At 41.4% G+C, this 19497-nt stretch overlaps 1 protein-coding gene across 1 annotated transcript in view; it reads left to right on the forward strand.

Annotated features, from left to right (window-relative positions):
* LOC131495870 (ankyrin repeat domain-containing protein 26-like) overlaps positions 1 to 19497 on the forward strand; it is a 181545-nt gene that overhangs the window by 66819 nt on the left and 95229 nt on the right. The gene's annotated exons all lie outside the window — the stretch shown is intronic.

The raw sequence follows: 19497 nt of genomic DNA on the forward strand, positions 1-19497 counted from the left end.
TGTGGGAGGAAATATTTTAAGTGCAAATTAAGGGAAAAAAAGCCAGGTAACAACCAAAATAATGCTTAGACTTTTCCGAATGACTTACACCTGATTTCTGTGAAGAACCGAAAGAAATTTTTGCCCTTGCCTTTCAGTTTAATAAAGGTGATATCCTAGATTTAGTTTAGCAAAACCTGTGTTTCTAAGGAATGCAGAGTGAAATCTGTTTTAGTCCATACCAGGTTGATTGCGAATTTTCACTTTTTGGCTATTGTCTTTCTTGGGGTTTCTAAGTTAACTTAGCGTGTGGTAAAATCTTGGTATATTTTAGGTGTTTTTGAGAGAAAGAGAGGAAATAAACATTTATTCTTTTCATTAAATAAAATTTCTGGTGAGGTCAATAAGGTTCTTTATCTGTAAAATGAAAAACTAAATTTGAAGCTGCAACACTGAATTTGTTTTTTTGTTTTTTAGCTATTTATTTTGAGAGAGAGAGCAAGCAGGGTAGGGACAGGTAGAGAGGGGAGAGACGTAGAGAATCCCAAACAGGCTCTTCATTGTCAGCACAGAGCTCGACGCATAGCTCAGACTCACAAACCGGTTTGGGAGATGACGACCTGAGCCCAAATCAAGATGCTTAACTGCCTGAGCCACCCAGGTGCCACTTAATCTGCCACACTCTGAAAGAAAAAAATATATGAAATATGTTTTCTGCATTCTGATTTATCTTTTTTTAATTTTAAGTTTTCAACTGTTTATGTATTTTGAGAGAGAGAGAGTAAGACAGAGGTAGAGAGAGAGAGAGAGAGAGAGAGAGAGAGAATCCTAAGCAGGCTCTGTGCCGCTAGTGTCAAACCCAAAATCAAGTTGGACGCTTAACCAGCTGAGCCACCCAGGTGCCACTCTTTTTTTTAATAGTATTTGCATAGAATAGACACATACACACATACCAAATGAATGAACTCAACATGTATAGATTTCTGTCTAATATGAGCTCTGTCATGACAGAATCATAAGGCAGGAAAGGTTGCCAAAGGGGTATGCAAAATTCATTGTAGGAGGTGATTTTTACTTTTTTGAAGAGTTCCAACTATAGATACATTTTTAAAACAATATTTATTTATTTTTGAGAGAGATGGAGCATGAGCGGGGGAAGAGCAGAGAGAGAGGGAGACATAGAATCTGAAGCAGGCTTCAGGCTCTGAGCTGTCAGCACAGAGCCTGACACGCGGGGCTCGAGCTCAGGAACCATGAGATCGTGACCTGAGCCGAAGTCGGATGCTTAGCCGAATGAGTCCCCCAGGCACCCCAAGATACATTTTATATTATTCAGGGGAAACTTTAGTACTCATAGTTGTTCAATTTAGCATGTAAATTCTTTCATGTCTAAAACTGAGAAAGACTGCTGAGTTGATTTTTTTTTGGTCCCTATCTTCTTTCCTCCTGGGAATGTTCAGTCTTCCTTGATAATCAAACATGTATTGGAAGACTTTAAAATCTTCAAATTGGATGATCATAAATGTATTAGTTGCTTAATGCTAGATTCCTTCTTGGGTCCTTAACCACCTTCCTATATGGTGTAGACAGGAAATTAGAGTTCTTCATATGCTGTTCCCAGTGGAATAATAAAAGTATATGAAGTTTAAAATCGGTTTTTATATTTTTCTTAGAAATCGTGGTAGTCCTGGAAAATGCTCAAAATTCTGTAATCCTGTATTTCTCTTCTATACTTTAAGTCTTGTCCCTTAAGATTAACTTTTTTATTCATTTTACTATTTTTTAAAATGTTGATTCTTGATAGAGAGTGAGGGAGCATATGAATCGCAAGCTGACTCCATGCTTCCTGTGGACCTGACGCAGGGCTTGATCCCACGGCCTTGGGATCATGACTTGAGCTGAAACTAAGAGTTGGATGTTCAACTGACTGAGCCACCCAGGCGTCCCAAGATTAATTTTTAAAAAGTAGTATTCTTATAAAATCCTGAATTAGTGTTTCACAGTTAAAACATTTTATGACTCTTAATGCCATTCATTACAGAAATGACTATTTGTGTATATTAGTAAAAGCATATTTTACATCCTTAAAACTACTGTTGGAATATGGAGTTGGAATCTTGAATCTCATGTTTTTTCCCCTGCTTTTGTGATTATATTATTTTTACTCCTTAGCAATATTTTTAGTGTTTGTTTATTTTTGAGACAGAGAAAGTGAGGGAGAAGGGGAGGGGTAGGGAGAGGGTACAGAGGGTCCAAAGCAGGCTCTGTGCTGACAGCAGAGAGACTGATGCGGAGCTCGAACTCATGAACCAAGAGCTCATGACGTGAGCCAAAGTCGGAGACTTAACTGACTGAGCCACCCAGGCGCCCCTCCCCTGTATTCATTATTATTTTTTATTTATTCTTTATTTTTATTATTTTACAATTTAGTGTCCAGTTAGGGAATACATAGTGTGTACAGTGTAGTCTTGGCTTCGGGAGTAGATTCCTCGAATTCATCACTTCCAGATAACCCCAGGGCTCATTCCAACATGTGCCCTCCTCAATGCCCACCATCCCTTTTTTCCACCCCCTTAACTCCCCACCCCCATCAACCCTCAGCTTGTTCTCTGTCTTTTAAGGGCGTCATATGGTTTGCCTCCCTCTAGGTATTTGTAACCATTGTTTTTCTTTCCCTTCCCCTATGGTCTTGTGTGAAGTTTTCAAATTCCACATATGAGTGAAAACATACAATATCTTTCTCTTGACCGACTTATTTCATTTAGCATTATACCTTCCAGTTGCTTCCACAGTGTTGCAAATGGCAAGATTCCATTCTTTCTCATGGCCAGGTCGTATTATTCCATTGTAGATAGACCACCACTTCTTCTTTAGCCATTCATCAGTTGATGGACATTTGGGCTCTTTCCATAATTTGGCGATTGTTGATAGAAATGCTATCAACTCTGGGGTACATGTGCGCCTACAAATCAGCACTCCTGTATCCTTTGGATAAATGCCTAATAGTGCTATTGCTGGGTTGTAGGGTAATTCTATTTTTAATTTTTTGAGGAACCTCCACACTGTTTTCCACAGTGGCTGCACCCATTTGCATTGCTACCAACAGTGCAAGAGGGTTCCCATTTCGCCACATCGTCGCCAACATCTGTTATTTCCAGAGTTGTGAATTTCACCACCACACTCTGACTGATTGAGGTGTTATCCCAGTGGGGTTTGATTTGTATTTCCTGGATGATGCGTGATGTTGAGCATCTTTGCATGTGTCCGTTGGCCATCTGGATGTCTCCTTTGGAAAAGTGTCTGTTCACGTCCTCTGCCCCTTTCTTTGCTTACTTGGTTTTCGGGTGTTGAGTTTGGCAAGTTCTTTGTAGACTTTTTTATACTAACGCTTTATGTGATATGCCATTTGCAAATACATATCTTCTCCCATTCCGTCGGTTGCCTTTAAAGTTGTTGATTGTTGCCTTTGCTCTGTGGCAGCTTTGTATCTTGATGAGGTCCCAAAAGTTCACTTTTGCTTTTATTTCCCTTGCCTTTGCAGACATGTCAAGTAAGTAATTGCTGCAGCCAAGGTCAGAGAGGTGGTTGCCTGTTTTCTCCTCTAGGATTTTGATGGTTTCCTGTCTCACAGTTAGCTTTTTCATGCATTGGAGTTTATGTTTGTGTAAGGTGTAAGAAAGTGGTCCAGGTTCACTCTTGTGCATGTTGCTGTCCAGTTCTCCCAGTACCATTAGCTAAAGAGACTGTCTTTTTTGCATTGGTTCCTCTTTCCTGCTTTGTTGGAGCTTAGTTGGCCACACATCTGTGGGCCCATTTCTGGGTTCTCTATTCTATTCCATTGGCCTCTGTGCTTGTTTGGAGCTAATATGGTGCGTTTGAGGAGTCCAGCTTTGTAGTACAGGCTAAAGTCCGGGATTGTGATGCCTCCCCCACTCTGGTTTTCTTTTTCAACCTTACTTTGGTTGTTCTCGGTCTTTTGTGGTTCTCTCCAAAGTTTAGGATTGTTTGTTCTAGTTCTGTGAAGAATGCTGCTGTTATTTTGATTGGGATTGCATTGAATGTACAGATTGCTTTGAGTAGTATTGACATTTTAAAAATGTTTGTTCTTGCAACCCATGAGCATGGGATATTTTCCAGGTTCTTTGTGTGTTCTTCAGTTTCTTTCATAAGTTGTCTATAGTTTTCAGCATACAGATCTTTTACCTCTTTGGTTAGGTTTAATGCTAGATATTTTATGGTTTGGTGCAGTGGTAAATGGGATCGATTCCTTGATATCTCTTTCTAATGCTTCATGACTGGTGTATAGACATGCAACTGATTTGGGTGCATTGATTTTTATCCTGTAGCTTTGCTGAATGCATGTGTCCATTCTAGCAGTTTTGGGGGGAGGCTTTCAGGATGTCCACATAGAATATCGTGTCATCTGCCAACTGTGAATGTTTGACCTCTTCTTTGCCAACTTGGATGCCTTTTATTTCATTTTGTTGTGTGATGTCTGAGTCTAGGACTTCCAACATTATGTTAAGCAACAGTGGTGAGAGTAGAAATCTTTTCATGTTCCTGATCTCAGGGGAAAAGCTCTCAGTGTTTCTCCATGGAGGAGGCTTTAGCTGTGGGCCATTCATATGTGGCTTTTAGGGTTTGAATGTCTATTCCTTCTATCTGATTTTCTTGAGGGTTGTATTAAGAAAGGGTACTGTATTTTGTCAAATGCGTTCCCTGCATCTATTGACAGGATCATATGGTTCTTATCCTTTCTTCTCTTCATGGGACGTGTCATGTTGATTGATTTGTGAATATTGAACCAGCCCTGCTGCCCAGGAATGAATCGCACTTGATCCGGGCGAATCATACTCTTAATATACCGTTGCATTACATTTGTTAGTATCTTGTTGAGAAGGTTTGCATCCATGTTCATCAGGGACATTGGCCTGTCATTCTGCTTTTTAGTGGGGTCTCTGTCTGCTTTGGAAATCAACGTAATGCTGGTTTCATAGAAGGGGTCCAGAAGCTTTCCTTCCATTTCTATTTTTTAGAACAGCTTGAGAATAAGAAGGATTAACTCTGCTTTAAAGGTCTGGGAGAATTCCCCTGGGATGCCATCCTGCCCAGGACTCTTATTTGTTGGGAGGTTTGTAATAACTGATTGAATGTCTTCAAGGGTTATGGGTCTGTTCACGTTTTCTATTTCTTCCCGTTTGGCTTTTGGTAGTGTGTGGGTGTCTAGGAATTTGTCCATGTCTTCCAGGTTGTCCAGGTTGTTGGCATATACTTTTTAATAGTATCCTCGGATCCTTGTTGTATTTCTGTGGTGTTGGTTGTGATTTCTCATCTTCTATTTGTGATTTTATCTGTTTGGGCCTCTCTTTCTTCTTTTTGAGAAGTGTGGCTAAGGGGTTATCAATTTTGTTTATTTAAAAAAAACACATCTCTTATATTGATTCATGTGTGCAACCTTGTTTTTGGATTCTATAGGATTTATTTCTGCTCTACTCTGTTTTGTTTCCCTTCTTCTGCTGACGTAGGGCTTTCTTTGCTGCTGTGTTTCTAGTTCGTTTAGGAGTGAAGTTAGTTTCTGTATTGGGACCATCATTGCTTCTGGAGATAGGCCTGGATTGCAATGTATTTTCCTCTAAGGACTGCCTTTGCTGCATCCTAAAGAGTTTGGATTGCGTGTTTTCATTTTCATTTGCTTCCATATGGTTTTTAATTTCTTCCTTAATCGCCTGGTGGAACCATTCTTTATTGAGTAGGAAGTTCTGTAATCTCCAAGCATTTTGAGGCTTTCCAGTTTTTGTTCTTGCGGTTGATTGCAAGTGTCTGAGCCTTGTGATCAGAAAATATGCATGGTATGATCTCAGTCCTTTTATATTTGTGGAGGGCTGTTTTGTGACCCAGGATGTGATCTATATTGGAGAATGTTCTATGTGCACGTAAGAAGAATGTGCATTCTACTGCTGTTGGATGAAAAGATCTTAATGTATCGGTGTTGATATCCATGTATATAAATGCATATATTAGGCCAATATATATCTATGTATATCTGAATACATCTGGTCCAATGACACATTGGATATGTGTTTCCTTACTGATTTTCTGCCTTGGTGATCCACCTATTGCCATGAATGGAGTCTTAAAGTCGTCTACAATCATGGTATTTGTATGTATACATTTAATCATGTTTGTGATTAATCGATTCATATGTGTGGGCGTTTCACTTTGGGGCCATAAACATTTGCAATTGTTAGCTCCTCTTGATGGATAGACCCCTTAACTATGATCCACTGCCCTTCTGAATCTGTTACTACAGTCTCTGGTTTAAAATCTAGTCTTTCTGGTGGAAGTGTGGCGACTCCAGGTTTCTTTTGACTTCTGGTAACATGATAGGTGGTTCCCCATAGCTTCACTTTGAATCTGGAGGTGTCCTGGGGTCTAACATCAGTGTCTTGCTGACAACATACAGATGGATCTTGTTGTTTTGTTTTGTTTTGTTTTGTGTTTTGTCCATTCTGATTCCCTGTGTCTTTTGATTGGGGCATTGAGTCCATTGACATTCAGAGTGATTAGTTAAAGATATGGATTTAGTGCCATTGTGTTATCTGAAGGTTTCATGCTTTTGGTGAGGCCTCTGGTCCTTTGTAGTCTCTGCTGCTTTCCACTCACAGACTCTCCCCTTAGGATCTCCTGCAGGGCTGGTTTAGTGGTCATGAACTCCATGAGGTGTTGTTTGTCTGGGGAAGCCTTTCTCTCTCCTTCTATTCTAAATGACAGCCTTGCTGGGGAAGGGATTCTTCGCCACATATGTTCCCATTCAGCACACTGACCATTTGCTACCCCTCCCTTCTGCCCTGCCAAGTTTCATTGGACAGGTCTGCTGCTACCCTTATGTGTCTTCCCTTGCAGATTAAGCCCCGTTTGTCCCTAGCTGCTTTCAGAATTCTCTCTTGATCTTTGTATTTTTCCAATTTTGCTATGTCATGTCGTGGTGTTGACCTGGGTTTGTTGATTTGGAAAGGAATTCTCTGTGCCGCCAGGACTTGGATGCCCATTTCCTTCCCCAGATGAGGGAAGCTCTCAGCTATAAGTTGTTCCAAAAAAACCTTCTGCCCCTTTCTCTCACTCTTCTTCTTCTGGGACTCCTAGGATGTGGCTAATATTTCATCTCACTGAATCACGTAGGTCTCTAGTACCTGCCTCGTGATCTAGTCATTTCCTTCCTTTCCTTTCCCTGCTTCATCTTTGTCCACAATTGTATCTTCTGTTTCACCGATTCTGTCTGCTGCTTCTCCCGTCCTTGCTGTCACTGCATCTAGTTTACTTTGTATCTCCTTTACACCATTTCATGTTCAGCGTTCATCGTGACGATTCCTTAGGTCCTTGATCTCTGAAGCAGTAGATTGTCTGCTGTCTTCTATGCGTGGTTTCAAGCGCAACTATGCATCTTATGAGTGTCATTCCTAAAATGTGCTCACATATATTGTTTCTGTCTCTTTTGAGCACTTTTCTGGCTGTCCTTTCTTCCCGGAATTTTTTTTGAGCAGAATTCTTCGATTTCGTCGTTTTGGCTAGATTCCTGCCCTTTATGTGTTTGAATAGCTTGTTCTCTGTCCCACACCTGCGAGTACTACTATATTAAAAAGAGCTCCTATACTGTCCAGGGCCTGGCAGTTGAACAAATGTGTTTTGGAGTGTGTTGTGTGCACTCTTTCGGTGCGTCTTTGGCTGCTGTTCTCGCTACTTGGAGTGGCGGTTTGGGCCTTCCACCTGATGGGCTTTGATTTGTTTGTTGAAGTAATCCTGGAAACAAGGAGAAGAAGGTGGTGAAGAATCCTTAGCCCAAACAAAAAGAGAACTGACTGGAATGGAAAAAAAGACCAAGCAGTGACTCAAAGGAGCTATAGGGCTTAATCCAGAAAGAGAGGGAGGAAAATGAAGAAGGAGATCTAGAAAAGTATAGAGAAAATGCGCAATCAAACAAACAACCAGAATAGAGGAACAAACTAAAAAAATATATCTATCTATATCTATCTATCTATCTATCTATCTATCTATAGATATATCTATATACATCTAAATATAGATATATAGGTATATATTAAGATATATAGATATATGTAGATATATAATTGGTTTTGACCCATGTAAACTCGAGACTCCTAGGCTGTTTCCAAAGGGAGAAGAGGTAAGAGCAGAGTAGAAAGAGAAAAAAGGTGCTCTTTTAGAAGAAAGGGAAAGCAAAGGAAAGAAAAGATGGGCGCCTGGGTGGCTCAGTAGCTGAAGCGTCCGACTCTTGAATTTGCTTCACGTCATGTTGTCGCTGTTGGTGGGTTCAAAACCCCCATCAGGTTCTGCAGTGAGAGCATGGATCCTGCTCGGATTCTCTCTCTCCCTCTCTCTGCATCTCTTCTGCTTGATCACTCACTCACTCTCTCAAAATGAAGAAATAAACATTAAAAAAGAAAAGGAAAGACTAAATAATAACTCAAATGAAAACAAACAAACAAACAAACAAACAAACAAAGATAGAAACCCGGAGGAGAGTTGTCTATTGGTGCCTGGGACTGGTGGCTGTGCTGGTCCAGAGGAGGGGCTGTGTGGTCCCATCAGTGTCAGTCTCACTCCTACAGAGAAGCAGTTACGAGGCACAGAGAGCCAGGGTTCGGTGTAATGGGCCTGCCTCCACGGAGGCTCACTGTCCATTCCCTGAAGCCCCACGATGTTGGTCATGGGGAGAGACATGGCGACACCCCAATCTCTCCTGCCCACACGAGGTGTCTCAAAACTCACTGTTTAGGCTATCCTCGCGGAATAGCCTGGGGAGCCGGCTTGCCTTGCTGCACAGTCCCCTGCGCCACCTGAGCACTGAGCTGGGATTCAAAACCCTGTAGGATCCTGCTTTGCTCGGACCTGGTAGTGGAGTTGCGCCACTCTGCCCAGTGGACAGAGGGCCTCTGGCTCGTGCCTGCACGGTCTTTTTCCCTTGGGCAGGGCAATACCTCCCCTTTCCACCAAACTCAAGGTGTTCTCTCCCAGTGTAGCCCTGAGATTGCTACCAAGCCTAGGGGCGGCTCCCTCCCCACCAGGCATGGGAGGTGGTAGCTCTGGTCTAGAGAAAGTCTGGCAACCTTGAAAATCCTGTTTTTTAGCCTCTAAGGCTGCTTTGCAAAGTAGAAACTGGTCCTCTGGATCTCTCCTTGGTCTGTGGTCTGGACAGGCTTTCTCATATCCATAATCGACTAAGTCACCCAAGCCCCCCAAGAATGCTTGTTTTCAATGGGAAGGTGTTCGAAGGCCAATAAAATGGCCCTAGTGTCCAGAAAAGAATGGCAAAGTTAGAATGCGTTTTTGATTTTCTCATTTGGGGCTATAATAAGTTCCAGTAAACTCTTAGTGGAGACGTCATATAGGTATACATTTGACCCTTGAACAAGATGGGTTTGCACTGTGGGAGTCCACATACGTACAGGTTTTTTTCAATAAATACAGTACCATCCTGTAAACATATTTTCTCTTCCTTATGATTTTCTTTTTCGTCTTGTTTTTCTTTTCTTTAATTATTTGTTTTGTGAGAGAGAGAGAAGACAGAGCACGTGAGTAGGGAAGCGGGGGCAGAGAGAGAATCTTCATCAGGCTCCACACTGCCAGCATTGAACTCAGGTCATGACCTGAGCCAAAGTCAAGAGCCTGACCCTGAACCGACAGTGCCACCCAGCACCCCTTTTTTATGATTTTCTTAGTAACCTTTTCTTTAGTTTATAGTGTAAGAATACAGTATGTAATACATATAACAGGGAAAACATGCATTAATCGACTGTGTATATTGTTGGTAAGCTCAGCATTCCGTTATCCTAACCCTGACTTTCCATGCTCAGTTTACGGAGTCAATGGCCAAATGAGGCCGAAAAAGTAGATGAGACCTAGAGAGCATATACAAGCCCTTCTGCTTTAATGTTCTGGTTTTCAATACATATATACTTTTTGATTTTTAAGTGTTATTGCTTTTGAAGTAGGAAATTCAGTAGTAATTTTGGGTTTTTTTGATTTGGTTTTGAGGTTTCAAAAGATATTTGTGGATTTTCGAGTGCATGGCCATCAGAGCCCGTAACCCTTGCTTTGTTCAAGGGTCAACAGTATAGTGATTTGGTACTTTTGAGATCTACTCAGTGAGATTAGTGTAAATGTTTTGACCTTAATTAATTGGTCCTTGTATACTGAGTATGTGCCAAGCAGTTAGCTACTGAGTGTACAAGGGGAGGGTTTAGGTTGTTGTGGTCGGAGCAGAAAAGTAAGTCGACAGCAATCCATTATAAGTGACTATAAAGGCTTCATCGATAGGAAATGGACAATGTTAGTTGAGAGAATATTGGGGGCATTTGCAGTGAGGATGACGATGAGAGTGGGAGTGGGAATTTTGGTAGTCAGAAAAGATCTGAGGGTGGCAAAAGGTGCCAAGTGAAAGATGAGAAGGACCAGTCGTGTAGACCGTGGCGAGGGACATTCTGGACAGAGAGGACCACGGATCATCATTTTACTCCAATGTCTTACTTAGAGTGACCAAGAAGTGGGAAGACCCACTCCATCATCACAATCATTATTGTTGTGTGTAAAACAGAAAAGGTGCATAGTGAAATGAGTGCTTGGCACATTTCAGGTGACTGAGACATAAATGTTCTTATACTTGCCGTTTGAATGCTTACTACACATTCTGAAGAGTCCCATACCTATATCTACATTTTTTTTGCTACTAGTTCACCATGATTTTAAGAAAAGTTTTTCTTACTACTTTGCCATTCGATCCAACCCTTCTTTCGTCCAGAAAAAGGTCAAGCCTTTGTTTACCTAAACGAAGCAGCAGCTACAACAGTGTTTTGTTGATACTCAACATGATATACTCCAAAGTTTCTGATCATGTGAGGTATGAATTGACACTGAAACAAATGTCTGCCATTTTATTAGAAGGAGTTTTCATTTATAGCAAGTACACTTTTAAAGAATTTGTTTCAAAACTTATTTCAAATGTCCTTTTATTTTGGTCAGGAATGCAAAGGAAGGTGTTTTGTTAGTACCTTTTTGAAATCTGCACACAAGTCAGGCTTCTGCCTTTGAAAGTACTTATTCTGGCCTTCCATGATCCGTTTAGAGAGTCAATAGCCAAATGAAGATTCAATGGTACGCTGAATCAAGAGAGCATATATGAGGTTTGGTATTTAAAGGTTTTGGTGTTCAATACGTTTTTCTTATTTGTAAGTCTGATTGTTATTAAAATCATAAATTCAGATATTTTCTTGGAAAAGGCTTATGAAGTCTTCACGCAACTCATTACCGATGCTACTTTTAACAGAGTATGTCTGAGAAGCCCAACAAATATGTTCCTCATTCCTCTGGAGCTGTGGATCAGAAAGGGCAAAGTATATTAAGGGGACAAGTAGAAGGTAAGAACTGTATTTTATGCAAAGGTCATTTGACAGAATGTTGATTTAAAACAGGAATACTGATATATTCTAATATGTAAAGAAAACGGCCTGTTAAGTGCATAGGAAAGAGAAAGAGATGTGAAAAGGAGATAAGTTGCATATCGTATGTGGTGCCAGCAACAGATTAAATTGAGAGTGCCAACAAAGGAGCTAAATGACTAGTTCCCTTTCAAGATACTGGAAGGCCTAAGGAACCTCAGGAAAGAAGAGAAGAGCCAAAGAGGGAATGATGTGAATGGCCGAGACTACAGGGAGTAAATGAAGGAAAGTAAGCCAGTGTGTATTGTGTTTCTACTGGAAGGTGGTAAAATACACTAGTTCTTTAAAGGGAAGAGCAGACTATTTGAAATGCAGCAACACTATCAGGTGAGCTTCTCGTACCAGAATTTGTCAGAGTCGTATCCCCAAGTGTTCCCACTCTTACTGTTATCCTCACTGTTGGCAAGACATTAAGGACTGACCTAGCTGATGATGCAGAGATATGTCCTAACTACCATGGATGAACATAAGCATCTGTAGTCAGCGATAAATGTATATACATTAATGCCATATAAAATGGGGGTACTTCATACGGTAGAATCAATTAGGGCAAAATAAGAGAATTGGAAGGAGGGTCAGATAGGGAGACATCAGAATAACTCATCTGACATTTTGGATGCCGTATTTGTGACTTTTGATTATTTTGCCAATAACTGCCTTTAATAGGTGAACTATATTTTTAATGTTCTAGGAAAATAAGGAAAAGAAACAAAAAAACACTATAATCAGTAGTATGCTTTCATATTCTGTCTGATAGTTCTGATTGTTGTAGAATGATCCCTGGAACTTCTTTGATTCCTATCTGCCAGAAAAATGAACTAAGTCTTAGTTAGTTGGAGAAAATTAACTGATTTTTCATATTTCAGAGAACTTTTATATGGTTGAACATAGGGGCAATCACCAGGATTCGCTCTCTCTCTCTCTCTCTCTCTATTTTTCTTTTCGGAGTAAAATAAGATTGTTGCTTGTTTCACAATTTCTGACATCATGATTTCATCTATTCCTTTTAAACCTTTCTTCAAATGGATCTATAGGGATGTAGGAATTTTCAAGGCCAACACCAAGAAAAGAGATTCCAGGAAAGGTATTCTGTGACATGGCCTTCTGACTGTAACCACGTGTAAGACATCAACCCAAATAATAAAATTGCATATATTGCAGTTGTGTTAGAGGCATCCCAATGACACCCAGATTTGATTATTCACTAGAAGAGCGCACAGGACTCAGCATATAGTTGTAGTCATGCGTGTGGCTTGGTATGGGGACAGGTAAGTAGGGCCAATCAGCACCGAGCAATGGTGCATGGGGTGAAGGCCAGAGGAAACCAAGCGCAGGCTTCCAGGAATCCTTTCTCTATGGAGTTAGCAGGGTGTGCTAAATTCCTCCAGCATGAAATTAGGACAGCACAAGTGAAATGTTGTCTGCCAGTACGAGGCTTATGGATACTCAGTGCCCGAGGTTTTCATCAAATGCTAATCACATAGGCATCTTCTCCTTCGCATGTCCCAAAATTCCAGGTTTCCACCAAGGAAATCAAGTGTACAGCCTTAAGGACATAGCTTGTACCAGCACTTAGGCACAGTGAAACCACTCTTCAACAGCTAGGGAATGGTGGGAACCCTCCTTAAATCCAAGATCCCAGGGAACCACCAAGGGCCAGTCATTCAAGAAGGATGTTCTGAGGATAGCCATCTTTGGCCTGCTGGATGAAACCTGTTCTGCATAGGAATTATAGCCCTGACTTAATTTTTGGTGCTGTCTTAAGATTTTATTTTACTAGCAAGTAATATGATGGTTACCATGGTACTGGTTTCAGTTTCATCATCCATATGAAGTAGGTATTTGTACAAAAATTCCTAGGGAGGGCCATATTAGGTCATTATAATCTTTTTTTATGGGATTAAGCTTTCATTATGATGCTTAGGTATGATCAACATAATGATTTTTGATTTAAAATGAGAATGAAAATCTCTTAATTATATGGAAAACCCAGGTGTTATTCCTATGGTGCTGAGCCCCTGTTTATAGGTATAAGATTTTGGGTCATATTCATCAATTGTTTTCTTGCCTACGAATACAAATAACTGTTGTATTTTTGTGTTTTGTTTATGTATTTTCATATACTCCCAGATGGGAGACAGTACCCCTATTGTGTTACTTTGATCTCTATTTTAATGTTCAAGATGACTGTATCGTGAGTAAGTATATGCTAAGAGTAGCTACAATGGATACCATATTTTGTTGCTTTTGTTGTTTCATACATTTAATAAGCCTGATTTTTTCATCAGTTTTAAGTTCACAGCAAAATATAATAGGAAGTACAGAGAGTGTGCATATACCATACCATGCTCCCGTACACGCCTAGCCTCCCCTGTTGTTAACATCTTGCACGACAGTGGTCCGTTTGTAGTAGGATTTTTCTTTCAGGTCCTTGGTTTAATTTTGAGCGAGAGAGCATGCATGCGTGTGAGCAGCCAAGGGGCAGAGGGAGAGGGGGGAAAGAATCCTGTGCTGTCAGCACAGAGCCTGATGCAGGACTTGATCCCATGAACGGTGAGATCATGACCTGAGCTCACATCCAGAGTTGGACGCTGAACCAACTGAGCCACCCAGGCACCCTGACAACAGTGGTGCATTTTCTATGGACACAAACTCTTCGTTTTGAGACCAAGTCTCTAATTTGCATTAACTTTCAGCCTTGGTGTTATACATTCTATGAGTTTTAACAAATGTGTAATGATGTGAATCCACCTTTGTGGTATCGTGTGAAAGAGTTCCACTGCCTTAAAAGTCCTCTGTGCCGTGCCCGTTTCTCCCTCCATTCACGCCAACCCTTAGCTCCATAGCCTTGCTCTTTCCACGTGTCCTATAGTTAGAATCATAGAGTGGATGTCTTTGAATGTTCAGAAAGTGAAAATATCCTGGTAATTGAATGTAGGCGTTCAAGATATTCCTTGCCCTTTGTTTTGTTTAGTTGCTCATCAGTAGAGGATCTGATGACCTCTGCCTTCCATGAAAGAAAGTATGATTTCTCTCCATGTGTGTCACCTAATGGGGAGAGTTGAGAAAAATGACATCATGAACCACTACACAGCACTCACATTGGGATCCTCCTCCTCTGTGATGTGCGGTGGGTCTAGATAGACTCTCTAGCAATGGAAGGAGACAGTCTCAAGAGGTTAGAACTTTTATCAAACTGGAATGCCAAATCTTTCCTTCTTACCTTGCCATTGGAAATAAGGCCAGGGAGCGTCTGCTTGCTATGGTTTGGCCATGCTGCAAAGTACAATAGCTATAGAGCACACTTTGTGAGGGGGTGTTTCCTCCTAAAACTGAAGAGTGTCTGCTGAAGAGCTGGGGAAGTTCTGCCGTGTTACAGCAAACTAAAGGTACTCTCAACTCCTCTAGTAGTGGAAGTCCAGAAAAATCATGCTAGTTTCAGTCTGACATTGTCAGCTCATGATAATCATTCTCCTAACGATACCAGTTTCCTCCAGTGCCATAGAGTCGGTCAGTGATGGCCATTGTAAACATCAGTTCACCTGTAGCTGTCAAATTCTGATAAAACCCATTCTTGCTTTTGGTCAATATAGAGGAGAAAGTAAGATTTCTTAGTGCTTTAAGCCTACGAATGGTATAATTACCATTCAGTGTAGTGTGGTTTCCTGCTGTGGTCCCAGAGCAATACTTTTTAACAAATCATAAGCTGTACACTTGTAATTTCCTCTATTTTTCGATTGTTGATTTAACATGTATTTTGCTTTCTTCTTTAGGATCAGATGAGAAGGCTGAGGAAGACTCTATAACCAGGTAGGATTTTTATAGATTTGTAAAAATGACATTTGCTGGGGTACCCGGGTGGCTCAGTCGGTTAAGGGTGTGACTCTTGATTTCAACTCAGGTTTGTGAGTTCAAGCCCCACGTCGGGTTTTGTGCTGACAGACTCCTTGGGATATCTTTCCTGATTTCTGTGGGCACTCACTCTCAAAGTATAAAGGAATGAAATGAAATGAAACGGATAATGAAAGGAAAGGAAAGGGAAAGAATGAACTGAAAATTATGTGTCTCCTAAGGGAACGCAGAGAACAAAAGCAGTTGTTGCGTGTTCTACACTGGACCAGACACTATATCCTATGGGTAACATCTGTTCAGTTATATAGTCATTGTATAGCTTTGCAAAGTAGCTGTGTTATTGTAGCCTACTTTTTATTACTTTCGCAACTGTGGTTCAGGGAGGTTGAAGACTCGACCATGATTCCATAGTTAATGGGTAGCCGTTGGGCTTTGCCCATCAGCCCGTGAAGCTTCCACATCCATTCTCTGGTTCCTCAGCAGCACTGAGATGAAGGTACAGATCCTAGGGCAGATCAGCTCAGAATGTCAAAGGTAATGGTGTCGCAACCCTAATTTAGGGTTTTCTTAAGAACCCAGATTAGTCCAAGCATTTGGCCTCATATATTTGACCACTAGCGCTAACAAAAGTCATTAGTGCAGTGGTAACTAGTCCCTTGTTTTTACCGTCCGAGATTTTAGGGTGGATGTCAGCTATGGCCATGGTGTCAAGGCTTTTACATAATAAGCAAGATGTCAGGCAGCTCCTTAGATGTAGTGGTATCCCCTCTTCTTGAGACAAATGAGTTTTCTGTAAGGGAAGGATATGTAGTTGTAGACCATGTTACATTAATTAAATTCAGCCTCTATTTCGAGGATATTGCTATATGATTCTCTGTTGCCTAAGTTCCCCGGCTGGTTTCCCTTTGGGCTAGTACCCTTGTGTAGTTCTAGGAAGCTTTTTGGGTTTTTTTGGAGTTTTTTTTTCCCCCGTGACTTTTTTGAACTGTGTTTTTGCCTTTTGACTTTCTTCTCTGGTTTCCTTGCTATTTCTTTTTTTTTTCCGATAATTTTCCCACTTCTGCCAGCTAAGGACTCTCCATTTTTCCAGAGGCCAAATCAAAAGCACTTAGAGTCTCAAGATTTAGGGAACCTCAGAGTTTAATTCCTCACAACACCCTCTGGTATGTCAACCTATGTTTCACCTCCTTGCCCAATGGTTGTTTCCATGGAGAATTTGAAACTCAAAAGAGATTGAAGTGACCTATTTGGATATGATAAGTGACAGAAATGCGACTTAAATTCTGGTTTTCTTTCTTTCTTTCTTTCCTTTCTTCCTTCTTTTTTGTCTTCATCTCGCAGACAACTGTTTTAATAATAGAAAGCTGGGGAGGGGTCTAGTGAATACAATGAAGGAGGGTAAGAATCGAATTAGCAGAGGAGACCAGGTTTCAAGGAGAACAACACTGAGTTGTTTAGGAATAAGAGCTTGAGAAAAGATGTCAGAATATGGGGGTTTATGCCAAGTGAGATAAAGGTGAATGACAGGAATGAAGGACCCAGGATTCGGGGAGTTGTTTAGAAAGGCATATTCAAATAGAGTGTTCAAGAGGGTGGTGACCAGGTTTCTGCTTTTGTGTGTGTTGGTTTCATTGAAGGTGCGAGCATACCTCAGATTTTCTGATGAGAGAGATTAAAGATCATTTGAGCTGCTGGGAAGAGTCTGTTTACAGCAAATAGAAATAAGATATCCCCTACTTCCACCCCAACTGAGGGAGGATGGCTTAGATCCTCTCAAGGGATTGGGGGTGGGTGGTGGAGATTCCGAGCATCAGAGATGTATGGCCCAAGGCAAGCAGTCTCCTCACTCCACCTCTTTTCCTCAATCTGTGATGCCCTTCCCATGTACTTGTAGTGCTGGGCAGGGGTAGGACTGACTTGTCAAATCAGTAAGGGAGCTTCATCTGGATCGGTGATAACATGCCTATGTTGAGGTGACTGTGTGGATGACTGAGACTCCCAATTCGCTTGTTCTCCGGGAGCAGGACATGGCTCCTACCCTCGGTCATTGGAGCCCATCCTTGTTGTAGGAGTGTATGGCTTCATAGGCTAAAGATTGAAAGGTTGGGGAATGCCACAGAACCGTGCCGAAGAGTGATGTAGCAGTGGGAGCTCATAGGGAAGAAAATATTCAGGCAGCGTATAGAGAAATAGAGGCACAACTACCAGGACCATTTTGATCACAGTCTCCCTCCTTGGTAGCTGAATGCCCCTGAAGGCTTGGAATGTCTTGCTAGTTATTATGGACCTAAATAAGGCAAGACCAGTGTGGGAACAAAGTTGGCCTTGGGAACTTTGAATCTTTCAATCTCTAGTTAGTCCTACCACTCATAACATAGAAACCTAAACTTTGATATATTTCCTTAAACGGAGATCTACCTGACACACAAGGTAATATGTGATGCAACAACTCTAGATGTTTCACCGTGATCGCCATAAGCGTAGCTCCCATCTGTCAATGTATGAGGCTATTAGGATACCACTGACTAGATTCCCTATGCTGTACCTTTGAGCCTTGTGATTTATTCATTCTATAACTGGAACCCTGAACTTCCCTCTCCCCTTCACCCATTTTGTCCATCCCCCCACCTCCCCTCCCTTCTGGCAAGAGTCAAATCTCTGCATTTATGGGTCTGTTTCTGCTTTTGCTCTGTTTGTTCATTTATTCCCCTTTTTACATTCTACACAGAAGTGAAATCATGTAGGATTTGTGTTATTCTGTCTGACTTATTTCACTTAGCCTCAAACCATCTAGGTATATCCATCATGTGGCAGATGGCAAGATCTCATTCTCTTTTAGAGCTGCGTAATATTTCATTGTGTGTGTGTGTGTGTGTGTGTGTGTGTGTGTCTGCGTGTGTGTGTGTGTATGTGCTTGTGTGTGTGTGGTCTCTTCATGTATTGGTGGACACTTGGGTTGCTTCCCTATCTTGTCTATTGTAAATAATGCTATAATAAAGATAGGGGTGCATATATCTTTTCAAATTAGTATTTCCATTTCCCTTGGGTAAATAAATACCCAGTAGTGGAATCACTGGATCCTATGGGATGCGTGTTTTTAATTTGTTGAGGCCCCTCCATACTGGCTTTCACTGTGGCAATACCAATTTACATCCCATGACCGGTGCACAAGGGTTGTTTTTTCTCCACACCCTGAGCCACCCTTGTTGTTTCCTGTGTGTTGAAACTGAGCCATTCTGACAGATGTGAGGTGAGACGTCATTGTGGTAACGTTTATACATTTAATTTTCAACCATTTCAGAGCATTCCCTGCCTGTCACATTTGGTTATGGAAACTGAGACTGGGTCTTTCCTGGAGATTTCACAGGTTAGGAGAGGTCGAGGCCAAATAGAGAACCAAAAGCTTTTTTAAAACAGGGTCCAAATTGTGAAAGACCTGTACTCTGGAAACCGTAAAACACTGATGAAAGAAATTGAAGGTGACGGAAAGAAAGAGAAAGACATCCGATGCTCACAGATGGGAAGAATACATATTTTTTAAGTTTTTTTTTTTCAATGTTTTTTATTTATTTTTGGGACAGAGAGAGACAAAGCATGAACGGGGGAGGGGCAGAGAGAGAGGGAGACACAGAATTGGAAACAGGCTCCAGGCTCCGAGCTGTCAGCACAGAGCCCGATGCGGGGCTCGAACTCACGGACCGCGAGATCGTGACCTGGCTGAAGTCGGCCGCTTAACCGACTGCGCCACCCAGGCGCCCCAATATTTTTAAAGTGTCTACACTACCCATAGCCATCGACAGATGTCATGCAATCCCTGTCAACATACCAACAGCATTTGGCACAGAGCTAGACAAACAATCCTAAACGTTGTATAGAACCACAAAAGACCTTGAATGGCCAAAGCAATATTGAAAACGAGGAAACCTGGAGGTATCACAATCTCAGCTTTCAAGTTGTATTCCAAAGCTGTAGTAATCCAAACAGTATGGTGGGTACTGGCGTACAAAATAGCCTCATAGCTCAGTGGACTAGAACCGCAAACCCAGACATAAATCCACCAGTGTATGGTCAGTTCATCTTCCACAAACAGGAAAGACTATCCAGTGCGGAAAAGGCAGTCTCTTCACCAAATGGTGTCGGGAAAACTGGACAA

Source organism: Neofelis nebulosa, chromosome 15, assembly GCF_028018385.1.
Source record: "Neofelis nebulosa isolate mNeoNeb1 chromosome 15, mNeoNeb1.pri, whole genome shotgun sequence".
NCBI classification, from domain to species: domain Eukaryota; kingdom Metazoa; phylum Chordata; class Mammalia; order Carnivora; family Felidae; genus Neofelis; species Neofelis nebulosa.